At 40.3% G+C, this 13,045-nt stretch overlaps 1 long non-coding RNA gene across 1 annotated transcript in view; it reads left to right on the top strand.

Annotated features, from left to right (window-relative positions):
• The window catches only part of LOC110256769, a 79,694-nt gene continuing 69,014 nt past the window's right edge, over positions 2,366-13,045 (top strand). The window contains exon 1 of the long non-coding RNA XR_002338719.1: positions 2,366-3,598. This is a non-coding gene — a long non-coding RNA (uncharacterized LOC110256769). The remainder of the gene's footprint in view (positions 3,599-13,045) is intronic.

Raw genomic sequence — 13,045 nt, 5'->3', positions numbered from 1 at the left:
CCTATGAAGTGTGCAATAGCATTCTCTCTGTAAAACAATGCATAGACCTTAGTTAAATACTTTATGGCTAAAGATTGCTAACTATCATCTGAGCCTTCATTGAGTTGTATTTTCCTGGTGGAGGGTTTGAAATATTGTGAGAGTTACCACAACGTGACACAGAGACACAATGTGAGCAAATAATAATAATAATAATAATAATACTGTAGGAAAAATGGCACATAGGCTTGCCCCATGCAGGTTTGCCATGGGTCATCAACTGTAAAGAAACCCCCTCCCCCACAGTATTTGGAAAACACATCTGCAAAGCACAATGGAATCAATGAAATGAGGTCTGCCTGTTCTGGACCCTCAATGTTTAAAGCAATAACAACAACAACAACCACAAACTCCAAGCTGTGTTATCCTGAGTGACTGAAAAGAATGAAAGGTGCTTCTCTTAACACCAATGCTCGTGAAGGCCTGTGTTCAGCATGGGTGGGGGAGGAGAGGTTGCATTTAAATTCTTTCATGTTATCTCTTTCCCCCTCTTCTGAGCTTTCTGCCTTTGTGTCATACTCTGCTATCAAGGTGGGTGATTCCGGGAGAGATGGTGCTAAACAGATATCATTCCCATCCCTGGACCCAGCATTTCTCAAAGCTTCTAGATTATTCTTAGGGTTTTACTTCCTGGTATCAATATTGAAAAGAAACCTGCTCTACTTATTCTCATCTCTTGGGTAAATGAACAGCTGCAGAGCCTGAAGGGTACACAGACAGGGCTCCCTGACCTTGCCCCAAGGCATACAGGTGGTCCAGCCATCACTGTCACATCGGCAGATGACAGGCATTTTAATGGATGTCTCGCATCTGGGTTTGTCTGATTTTTCTCCAGATTTGATGGAGGTTGTTTGGGGGAAAAATCCCACAGAAGTGAGGACTCTCCATTCATGATGTCTGAGAGCACATAATGTTGATTTGTCTCATTATTGACATTGTTGCCCTTAATCACTTGTAGATGGTAGTTTCTGCTCGGTTTCTCACTGTAAAATAACTCCTTTAATTTACTAATCAATAAATATCTTTGAGCAGGTCCTAATAGATTATGCAAATATTCTGTTTCCTCTCAAGCTCTCTTTTTATTTATTTATTTATTTATCTTTTCTAGGGCCGCAACTGCGGCCTGTGGCGCTTCCCAGGCCAGGGGTCTAATCAGAGCTGTAGCCTCCGGCCTACGCCACAGCCGCAACAACACTGGATCCGAGCCTGTCTGCGACCTATACCAAAGCTCACGGCAACGCCAGATCCTTAACCCACTGAGCAAGACCAGGGATCAAACCTGCCACCTCATGGTTCCTAGTTGGATTCGTTAACCACTGAGCCACGACGGGAACTCCTCAAGCTTTCGCTCACTGTTTTCACAGGTGTTAGTGGCTGTTAACAATGAAGCAATTACCCTGTGCTCTTCTTTTTTTTTTTTTTTTTTTTGTCTTTTTGCCTTTATGTGAGCCACTCCCACGGCATATGGAGGTTCCCAGGCTAGGGGTTGAATCGGAGCTGTAGCTGCCAGCCTACGCCAGAGCCACAGCAACGCGGGATCCGAGCCGAGTCTGCAATCTACACCACAGCTCACGGCAATGCCGGATCGTTAACCCACTGAGCAAGGGCAGGGGCTGAACCTGCCACCTCATGGTTCCTAGTCGGATTCGTTAACCACTGCGCCACGACGGGAACTCCACCCTGTGCTATTCTAATGATCACTTTTGATTTCCTGCATTCTTTACACATTTGTTCATTTGAAGTCTTCTGTGAAAAAGACCTATATCTTCTATATTTATTTATTCAGTTATTCACTTATATTAGTGTGGATATGGATTTTTAAAAAAGGTGTTACAGTTTTATTCATCTTGCTCAAATTCTTCCAGCGCTGGTCATTGATTCTGCCAGGGAGGTGTCTACGTCCTTTCCACGTGCCTCATTCTTTTTTAAAATAAACTTTTGCTTTTTAATTTTAGGAGTTTTAGATTTGCAGAAAAATTGTGAGGATAGTACTATTTCCCCTATTATTAAATCTTACTTCAGTATGAGTGAATTTGTTGTAATTAAGGAACCACTGCTGATATGTTATTAAGTAAACTACGGAATTTGAGATTTCCTTTGTTTTTGCCATTGTCCTGTTTCTGCTCAGGAGACCACAGGACTTTAGTATTTATAGCTCCTTAGGTGACTTGTGGCTGCCACTTTTTTTTTAAAATAAATTTTATTGGAATATAGCTAATTTAGAAAGGTGTGTTAATTTTAAGTGTACAGCAAAGTCAATTATACATATATCTGTTCCTTTTCAGCTTCTTTTCCCCTATAGGTTAGTACACAGTGCTAAGTAGATTTCCCTGTGCTGTACAGTAGTAGGTCCTTGTTACCTGTTTTACACAGAGTCGTGTGTATATGTCAGTCTCCACCCCTTAATTTATCTCTCGGCCAGAACCTATTTGGAGGAGGGTCCCTCTGTTGGGATTGATATAATGTTTACATCCTGATGGGATTGTGTTTATGTGTTTCTCTGGAAGACCACAGAGGAAAGTGGCATTTTCACCATGTCACACCAAAGGGGCAGAGGGCCAGCCAGAAGTGTCCTTGTTGATCTGGCCCTGTCACCTGCAGGAGCGGGTTTGTCAGCTTCCTCCCCTTTGTATGCGAGCTGGAGGGGAGCACTCAGTGCATACAGGTAGGGTCTCAGCACTGGGCTGTGCCCCACATCCCGGAGCCGGGGGGCCCTTCTGCACGGAACCCCTCACTCACATTAGTTCGAAGTCAGGGGGTCCTCGATGTTTACTTTATACTCTGGGTTTTAATCTAATACGATTTTATTTGTTGCTCAAGTTGTTCCAGCTCTGGCCAGTGGGAACTCCTTTGGTGGCCCCCTATGTGCTGGTGACATTGTAGGTCTTTTTCGGGGGGCGGGGGCACTTTGTTCGGTCCTGGGGCTACTCGGTTTCAGGCACATCTCGTTTCCTGTCCGGGCTCCAATCGGCTGTTTCTCAGAGGAGCTGGTCCCCAGCTTGGTGCCTTTCAGGAGAGTCTCTCATCAGACCCGCGGCCCCGCCCCAGTCCGGAAATGTTCTCTCCCAGTGGCGGGATGATCTTCTGATGGTCTCTTCCCTGTGGGGCAGGCTCTGCTTTAAAGATGCTCTGGAGACTTTCCGGGGAGCTTGCCTCCCTCCCACAAGGAACCTCCAGGGTTGGTCCTGGCTTTTCCTTGTGAGAACCTGATGTGTGTCCCGGAGGCGAGGCCACGGGATAACGAGGCGGCCGGACGCAGGTGCCCCTTAGCCTCACAGTGGTCCACACCCAGCTTCTAGCAGTTTGCTTAAATTACCCTCGCCTGTTCCACCCATTTCTAGGCTGGGGGAGTGGTAGAGGCTCCGCTCCCGTTGGAGGTCTCAGCTTACCAACCCCAGTTTGTGGTCTCCCCTGAGTTCGCATCTGGGGTTTGCCCCCCACCTCAGTTCTTGGGTGGAGCCAAGAGGAGTCACTGATGTTTGGTTTGTTAAGATTTTTCGCGCTGTTAAGAAGAGGAGTCAGACTTTCAAGCTGTATACCTGCAGCACCTGGACCAGAGGTACACTGCTTTTTGCTTTATTGGTTTCATAGCTTTGTGTGGTTTCAAGTATGTGGTTGATTCATCTTGTTAATTTTTCGTGTTGGTTTTTTTAACTTTTAACGCTGAAAGATTGGTCAGATCTGAAAGCAACCTAGTTTATAAATTGCCAATGGAAGAATTTTATGTTAAATATATGTTTTAAAAGGTTATTCAACCTATAGTTTTAACATCAGATGTAACTAAAACCATACAAATGAAAATAAAAAGCTAATTATTTAACTACCCTCACTTTCCAGTAAAAGTGAAAATTTGCACATACTGACAGTTATAGTTTTTAAGAGTCGACTATTTCAAAGAATGAAATTCTGCCATTTGCAGCAATGTGGATGGATCTGGATGGTTGTTATATTTAGTGAAACAAGTCAGAAACAAGTTAAATACTCTGTTATCACTTGTATGTGGAATCTAAAAAAAAAAAAAAGCAAAAACCAAATACATGCATATAACAAAACAAATGGACTTACAGATGTAAACAAAAAACTAGTGGTTACTGAGGGGAAGCCCCTGTCGGCCAGCAGGAGATATCAAGAAATAACTTCTGCTGACTCCAGGCGCAAACAGTGCCTGAGGGTGCTGGACACACAATCACTCCCAGGTCAACTGACCACACTCGCTAAAATGTAACTGATAAAAATAACCTTGACAAAAACAAGCCTTCTAAACTCCCCTATATATTCTGGAAGCCCCAAGACCCTGGCACAACAGTCTGGCCTCAAACCTGACTCCTGCCCCTCTTTGCTGATTAAAGGCAATCTGGTTCTGTTGAGGGCGTCTCCTTTCTGTAACCAATTCTCTTTTCCTTAGTTACCAGTAAGGAGAGGCAACAGGGGTGGTGCAGGATGGGGGAGGGCATTAAGAGGTACAAACTACTATGAATAAAATAGATAAGCAACAAGGATATATTGTACAGGATGGGGTATATAACCATCATTTTGTAATAACTTTAAATGGAGCATAATCTCTAAGAATACTGAATCATTTACTATGCTGTGCACCTGAAGCTAATATAATATTGTAAATCAACTATAATTAAAAAAAAATTGGCTCTTCTAATTTCCACTCTACATTTTGATTCGTACTTTTCTCTGATAACATTTTTATGTGTCCAAAAAGCAACTGAAAATCATCAAATTAATAAATAAACCAAAAAAAAAGAAACCACAAAAATTTGAACATAATGGTAAATGTGTTTTACCATTCCTTTATTGGCTGGTGTGTTATCCAAGATTATATCAAATTGTACTTCTCCAGTTTCCATCAAAATAATCTAGCTGAGAGTTACAAAATAGGATGCAGATCATCAATGGTTTGTTATATACAATGAATTGAACTAAAAATTAAATCTAATCATTTTACTCAGTTAACAGCTTTTCTGGGCTGTTTCCAGACTCTGAAGCTTTCAGCTTCCCCATAACATTGAACTATGTTGCTCTTTAAAAATGTAATGCCCGCATTTCAACAAACTGCATGCTTTTGACCTTGACTAGAAAACAACAAAACAATATAAGTGGAAAACGAACTTGTTTTAGGAGGAGTGTGTAGGCTTAGGAGGCTGATCTAAAGGATATAAAAGATACGTGAACTTAAAAAGCATTTTTGGGAGTTCCATGATGGCTTAGGGGTAACGCCGAACCCAACTAGTATCCATGAGGATGTAGGTTCGATCCCGGGCCTCTCAGTGGGTTAAGGATCTGGGGTGGGTTACCATGAGCTATGGTGTAGGTTGCAGACACAGCTCGGATCCTGAGTTACTGTGACTATGGCTTTGATTTGACCTGTCACCCGGGAATTTCCATAAGCCATGGGTGTGGCCCTAAAAAGCAGGTAAAAAAAGCATTTTTGAACTGAGTTTGTATTATTTTCAGAGGGCTTAATAACTACAAAGAGTGAAAAAGGAAGACTATTCAACATAGCGCCAGTATAAACAAGTTTCACTCTGTGGTATGGAAACTAGCAATGAAGTATTGGGTTTTAACATTTTGAATGAAAACATGGTAATAACTAAGTCTGGAAACTGTGATAAGAATTATTGTCCACAAGCCATCCAGTCTCTGCTTTTGAACAGGATCACATCTGCATGTGTGCAAAAGAACTTCAGTTTTGAAGATACAGTAATCAATGAACTGAACCATCAGGTTAAAAATTCAATTATTTCCTCAGAAGAAGTATGGTTTAACAAATAGCATCTTAGAACTATCAGAGCAATAAATTGCCTTAGATAATTTTAATCAAATTTTAATAGCATTTAAATAAAATCAAATTACCTCGATGATATCAAAGGATGCATGCCCATGTGTGCTTGCATGACTTTGTGACTTGGGACACTTTCTGTGTGAAAATCACACCCTTCCTCAAGCACTGGGCCCTTCACTCTGCATCCCTGTGTGCCCTTTCCCAGTGTCCACAACTTGCCGAGAAGGGCAAAGGGGTGACTGACACAGCAATATCCACCATTCACGTCAAATAAGTCAACAGGGTTAATAAGTGATTTCATGCTTCAATGCATGTAGTTCTACAAATATTTATTTGTGTTCTATCATAAATTTCCCACAACTGATCAAAATCTCTCTGAAATGAAATTTTTCTCTCAATTCCAAGTTTATCTTTGAATTTTTGGCTTCACATTTAATATTTAAATTATCTTTTGGTGTATGCTAGAAAACCAAACTTGTTAGGAATATTTCTATACAATCTTTGTTTCTGACGCATGATATAAGTAGCATAGTGATTTTATTCATCTAGACCTCAGTAGGAGCTAAAAACTCACTTCATTGGATTGTAAAATCTGGGCATCAAGTCAATCTTTGTTTTTTTTTTTATTTTTTAAAGTTTTATTGATGTATAGTTGATGTGCAATGTTGTGATAATTTCCGTAGTACAGCAAAGTGACTCAGTCATATGAATACATAGATCCATTCTTTTTCAGATTCTTTTTCCACATAGATTATCACAGAATATTGGGTAGAGTTCCCTGTGTTGTATAGTAGGTTCCTGTTGGCCAGTCATTCCATTCACCTCAGTGTGCATATACCAATCCCAAAGCCCCATATACTTGGCTCTTGATGAACGGCTCAGGGCATACCCTATAAAATATGCTATATAAAATGATAATTGATCAATATTTATGAATGACTTTGTCGTAAAAGGTGCTTCTCCACTAAATTTTAAGGAGATGAGTTAACAGGAAAACACCCTCCTTTTTTTTTTTTTTTTTAATTTTTTAGGGCCACACCCATGGCATATGGAAGTTCCCAGGCCAAGGGTCAAATCTGAACTGTAGCTGCCGCCTACACCACAGCCACAGCCATGCCAGATTCAAGCTGCATCTGCAACCTACACCACAGCTCATGGCAATGCCGGATCCTTAACCCACTGAGCAAGGCCAGGGATTGAACCTGTGTCCTCATGGATACTGGTCAGGTTTGTTACTGCTGAGGTACAACAGGACCTCCAAAACACCCTTGTGTGAAATCTTATGATTTTCCTCCCTTCAGGGCATCAGAATGTGAGGCTCGTGATTGTCTTGACCTTTGATAACATTTCAGTTACTGCAAAGAGTGCCTGGAAGGAATTAAAAGCATCTCTTTTCCGGAAGGCACCCAGTGTGTGCCTACCCAGACTTCACAAAGTTGTTATCTCTATTCTGACTGAATTTCTCTATTCCATATCAATAACTTTGATCATTGAACTAGGAAACATTTTTAAGAAAAAAAATTTCAAAACCTAGGGAGCATATGTTTCCACATTCCTTTAAAAGGAATGTGATCCATGAAAATGTTATGGTATGATAACATGTCTAAATTTTGAATAACCAAACATTCTGATTAGAAAGGAAAATATGAAGGTATTTAAAGAAATCAAGGTAGGAGCCAGGCTCCTAACAAAGGTACAGATTTTGAAAGGACCAAAGTATAAGGGGGCAGGTAGAAACAAGAGGCAATACAAAATGCTGAGACAAACCCATGAGGATATTGTCAGAATTATTAAGTATGAATCACTACAAACTAAGCACACCATTTTTTTTTTCAGTTCTGCTTGAAACATAAAAGAAAAACAAAAAATGGATAATTCCAGTACATAGAAAATATGTCAACAGATGGCAGAGAAGAAAAAACTCACTTTTCTTAGCTTCTGTATTTTCTAATAATGATAAGCCTTGGCCTCAAAAATGAAACAATATAAATGGATATGGAATTAAAATCTGTGGAAAAAAATGGAGTTCCTGTCATGGCTCAGTGGTTAACCAATCCGACTAGGAACCATGAGGTTGTGGGTTCAATCCCTGGCCTTGCTCAGTGGGTCAAGGATCCAGCGTTACTGTGAGCGTGGTGTAGGTCAGAGACGTGGCTTGGATCCCACATTGTTGTGGCTGTGGTATAGGCCGGCAGCTACAGCTGCAATTAGACCCCTAACTGGGAACCTCCATATGTTGCAGGAGCAGCCCTAGAGAAGGCAAAAAAGACAAAAAATAAAAATAAAATAAAATCTGTGATTGAGGAGAATCTGGTGAGAGTTCTCCACATCCCTTTAAGTAAATTAAGTCTCCTGGCTGAGGTGCGTTATGTTACAGGATCAAAGATTTGCAAAGTTGTTTAGAGGGTTCATCCCTAATTGTTGTGTCGTTGAAGTGCTTTCATTCTTATTGTGCATATACTGTGACTGATTTATCCAGTCCACTCCTGATGACAGGCTGGGCATCTGGTTGTTCCTAGGCTTCCATGTTACCAGTTAGTGGCTATAACCATCTTTATACATGATGGCTGGAGACTATATTATGCACTTCTGCCAGGAATGCACCTTATAACTAAGAGAGGGGTTGCCTGGTCAGCACGATGCTGTGTTCTGTGTTGGTCCATGTGGGTGAGCAGGTACATTCCTGCAGGCAGTTAGGGACTCTGGCTGCCCCGCAGTCCCATCCTCAGAGCAGCCCCAGTGATATCAGCTGCTCTAGACACATGCGGTGGGTTTTTTTTGTTTTTGTTTTTTAAATCTATCTCTGACCAAAATGCATTTAAGTACTTTTCATATGCTTATTGTTCAGCTAGACATTCCATTTTATTAAGTGTTTGCTAAGAGAATTTGTCTGTTTTCTACAGATTTGTCTTTTTCTATGATTTGTGGTAGTTCTCCATGTATTCTGAATGAGTCCTTCATCGGATATGTATACATTGCAAACATGTCCCCCATTCTGTGGTTTTTCATTTCACTGATTTCTTTGTGTCTTTGAACAGAAATTCTTTTTGTTGTTTTGTTTTGTTTTTTAGGCTGTACTTGTGGCATATGGAAGTTCCCAGGCTAGGTGTCAAATTGGAGCTACAGTTGCCAGCCTACACCACAGCCACAGCAATGCCAGATCCCCAACCTATTGAGCGAGGCCAGGGATCAAACCCACAACCTCATATTAGTCAGATTCGTTTCTGCTGTGCCACAACAGAAACTCCGAACAGAAATTCTTAATGATAATGTAATTTGATTATAACATTTTTCTTCCTTTGTGATTTGCATTTTTTCTATTCTTTTGTTGTTGAAGTATAGTTGATTTACAGTGTTGTGTTAGATTCAGGTGTACAGCAAATGACTAAGTGATAAATATATATATTCACTTCCAGATTCTTTTCCATTATGGTTTATTATAAGACATTGAGTAAAGTTCCTGTGTTATACAGTAAATCCTTGTTTATCTATTTTACGTAGAGTAGTGGTGTATGTTAATCCAAAATTCATTTATCCATCTCTCCCTTTCTTCTTTGGTAAACGTAAGATTATTTCTATGTCTGTCTGTGAGCCTGTTCCTGTTTTGTAATGTAAATGAGTTCATTTGTATCATTTTTAAGATTCTACATCACAAGCGATAATATATTTGTCTTTCTCTGACTTTCTTAGTATGATGATCTCTAGGTCCGTCCATGTTGCTACAAATGGCATTATTTTATTCTTTTTTATGGCTGAGTAGTATTCCATCACATATATGTATCACTCTTCTTTATCCATTCCTCTGTTGATGGACATTTAGGTTGCTTCCATGTGTTGGCTATTGTAAATAGTGCTGCTATGAACATTGGGACATGTCTCTTTTCAGATTATGGTTTTCTCTGGATAGATGCCCAGGAGTGGGATTGCTGGGTCATATGGCAATTCAATTTTTAGTTTTTTGAGTAACCTCCATACTTTTTGCCATAATGGAGGCACCTATTTACATTCCCACTAACAGTGTAGGATGATTCCCTTTCTCCACGTCCTCTCTAGCATTTATTATTTATAGACTTTTTTGATGATGATCATTCTTACTGGTATGAGGTAATACCTCATTGCAGTTTTGATTTGAATTTTTTTTTTCAGGGCCTTACTCGCAGCATATGGAAGTTCCCAGGCCAGGGACTGAATTGGAGCTGTAGCTGCCGCAGCCACAGCAACACCAGATCTGAGCCTCATCCGGGATCTACACCACAGCTCATGGCAACGCTGGATCCTTAACCCATTGAGTGAGGCCAGGGATTGAACCCATGTCCTCATGAATGCTAGTCAGCTTCATTTCCTCTGAACCATGATGGGAACTCCTTGATTTGCTTTTTTTTTTTTTTTTTAAGTAATTAGTAATGTTGAGCATCTTTTCAGGGCCTGACTATCTATGTGTTGGAGAAAGGTCTGTTTAAATCTTCTGCCCATTTATTTATTTATTTATTTATTTTTGACACTGAGCTGTATGAGCTATTTGTATATTTTGGAGATTAAGCCCTTGTTGGTTACTTCGTTTGTAGATATTTTCTCCAAGCCATAGGTTGTCATTTACTCTTGGTTGGTTTATGGTTTCCTTTGCTGTACAAAAGCTTGTAAGTTGTTTTTGGTTTTGGTTGCACGTGCAGCATGCAGAAGTTCCTGGGCTGGCGATCAAACATATGCCACAGCAGTGACGCAAGCCTCTGCAGTGACAGTGCCAGATCTCTAACCCACTGCACCATAGACTCATAATGCTTACAGATTTCATTTGGTCCCATTAGTTCATTTTTTTCTTTTATTTATTTTTCTTTGGAAGACTGGTTTAAGAAAATATTGCTGTGATTTATGTCAGAGAATGTTTTGCCTATGTTTTCTTCTAGGAGTTTTACGGTGTCATGTCTTATTTTTTTATTATTATTATTTTTAATCGTTATTTCCCCAATACAATTTTTTTCCTACTGTACAGCATGGTGACCCAGTTACACACACATGTACACATTCTATTTTTGCACTTTATCATGCTCCATCATAAGTGACTAGACATAGTTTCCAGTGCTACACAGCAGGATCTCATTGCTAATCCATTCCAAAGGCAATAGTTCGTATCTATTAACCCCAAGCTCCCCAACCACCCCACTCCCTCCCCCTCGCCCTTCATGTCTTATATTTAAGTCTTCAAGCCACTTTGAGTTTACTTTCATTCATGGTGTGAGAGTGTATTCTGGGTTCCTTGATTTACATGCAGCTGTCCACTACCAAAAAGGGAAAATCAAAGGCCGATATTTTTGATGAATATAGACACAAAAATTCTCAAACAAACAGCAAGCATCCCCCCACCCCCGCCACACCAAACCCAGCCAGCATTGCAGTGAGTTGTTTCTTTGATCAATTGTGCCTGGAGAGACACATAGAGAATATTAGCAACAATATAAAAATATGTATGGAAACAACATAAGGACATTTATAAAAATGTTAACATAGTTGTGTTGGGGGATTCTAGGTGTTTCCACTAAAAATTAATGTCTGTAACCTTTCCGAAATGTTTATGATGATCTATTTGTTACCTTTATAATCAGAAAAAAGACTATTTAAAAAGTAGTGACAGATTTATTTATACAGTATTATTACAACTCCTTGGTCCTTGTCCCCTGAAAGAAAGAGTTGAGGTGAGAGACACAGAGCAGATTGAAGCAGCAGAAGTTTGATTAAGCCAAGCAAGCTAAGGTGCTCTCCTGAAGAGAAGGGAGCCTGCTGTCTGCCTGGAAACCAGAAGCAGTCCCAAAATGGGGATAGAACTGGTTTTTTAGAGTAGTGGAGTCCCGCCCTGTATCCTGCATCATTTGACTGACAAGGTAATTGACAGCTGGAGGTTAAATAACTTCTGTGTGCAGGTGCTTTTCCATAAATACCCAAGCAAAACCTGCGGGGGTGGGGGCGGCAAAAACTGCAGTGCTCATTTATCATAAATGCTGCATAATGAACCCGTGTCATTCTGTATCACCTCTTAGGTCTTGGTGTGCGTGTGCCAACTTGGAAAGCCCAGCTGAGTTTTTGACCTTTCTTTTGGCCTGATAAGGCTCGAACTTGGTGGTCCTTAACCACAACAGGGAGGATCTCTGAGTGTGCTTTGATCAGTGTCAAGGTGAGGGCAGTGAAGAGAAAGATAGTTCTTCAGGATGGGGTGGGACTGGCTCATAACAGTATACATGCAAAATATGTAAAACTGGGAGTTCCCATCGTGGCTCAGTGGTTAACAAACCTGACTAGTATCCATGAGGATGCAAGTTTGATTTCTGGCCTCGCTCAGTGAAGAATTAAGGATTTGGCATTGCTTTGAGCTGTGGTGTTGGTTGCAGACAAGGCCTGGCGTGGCTGTGGCTGTGGCGTAGGCCAGCGGCTACAGCTCTGATTTGACCCCTAGCCTGGGAAACTTCGTATGCCACTAGTGAGGCCCTAAAAGGACCAAAAAAATTTTTTTAAACATAATATAAAAATAATATTTTTTCATTGTTTAAAGTTTTATTGATGTATAGTTGATTTACAATGTTCTGATAATCTCTGCTGCACAGCAAAGTGATTCAGAATGTTATATATGTGTGGACATGGATAAAAATAATATTTCAGACAAAATGTAAAACTATGACACCAAAATATTAATAATTTGAAATCTGAATTAGAGCCCTACAGATAATTTTGTTCCAATGTTGTTTGCAATTTCTATTATGATTTGATATTATCTTTATTAGATAAAAGATAATAAAGGGTGGATCACTCCTGTGTGCTGGCCTGGCCTGCAGCTACTCCCCACACTGAGCTAGAGGAGGGTGTTTAAACACTTTGAACATTGAAGCTCACTTCAGGATGACATAGTCATAGGTATAAACCACTGGAAAGAAGAAAGTCAACTTAATAATTTGGAGAAGGAGCCATTTTTGGAAAGCTGTCTGGAGGTAGCCATATGCCTCTTGAAGACTGGCTGGAAATCGAGGTCTCAGGATGGGCAGAACAAAATGTTTCTCAAATCTCCTTATATTGCGTGTTTTTCATTCATCATCACCAAATACCTCTTACTTTCCCACGTTAATAATATTAAATACGTTATGGGAAATATGTCTTTACCATAAAATTATATAATTGGTTTCTCCTTGTGGTATTATTTTTGCTTGATGAATGTTACCTTCACTGGTT

Source organism: Sus scrofa, chromosome 14 (genome assembly GCF_000003025.6).
Source record: "Sus scrofa isolate TJ Tabasco breed Duroc chromosome 14, Sscrofa11.1, whole genome shotgun sequence".
In the NCBI taxonomy this organism is placed as follows: Eukaryota; Metazoa; Chordata; class Mammalia; order Artiodactyla; family Suidae; genus Sus; species Sus scrofa.
This window is presented reverse-complemented; position numbering and strand designations above follow the sequence as displayed.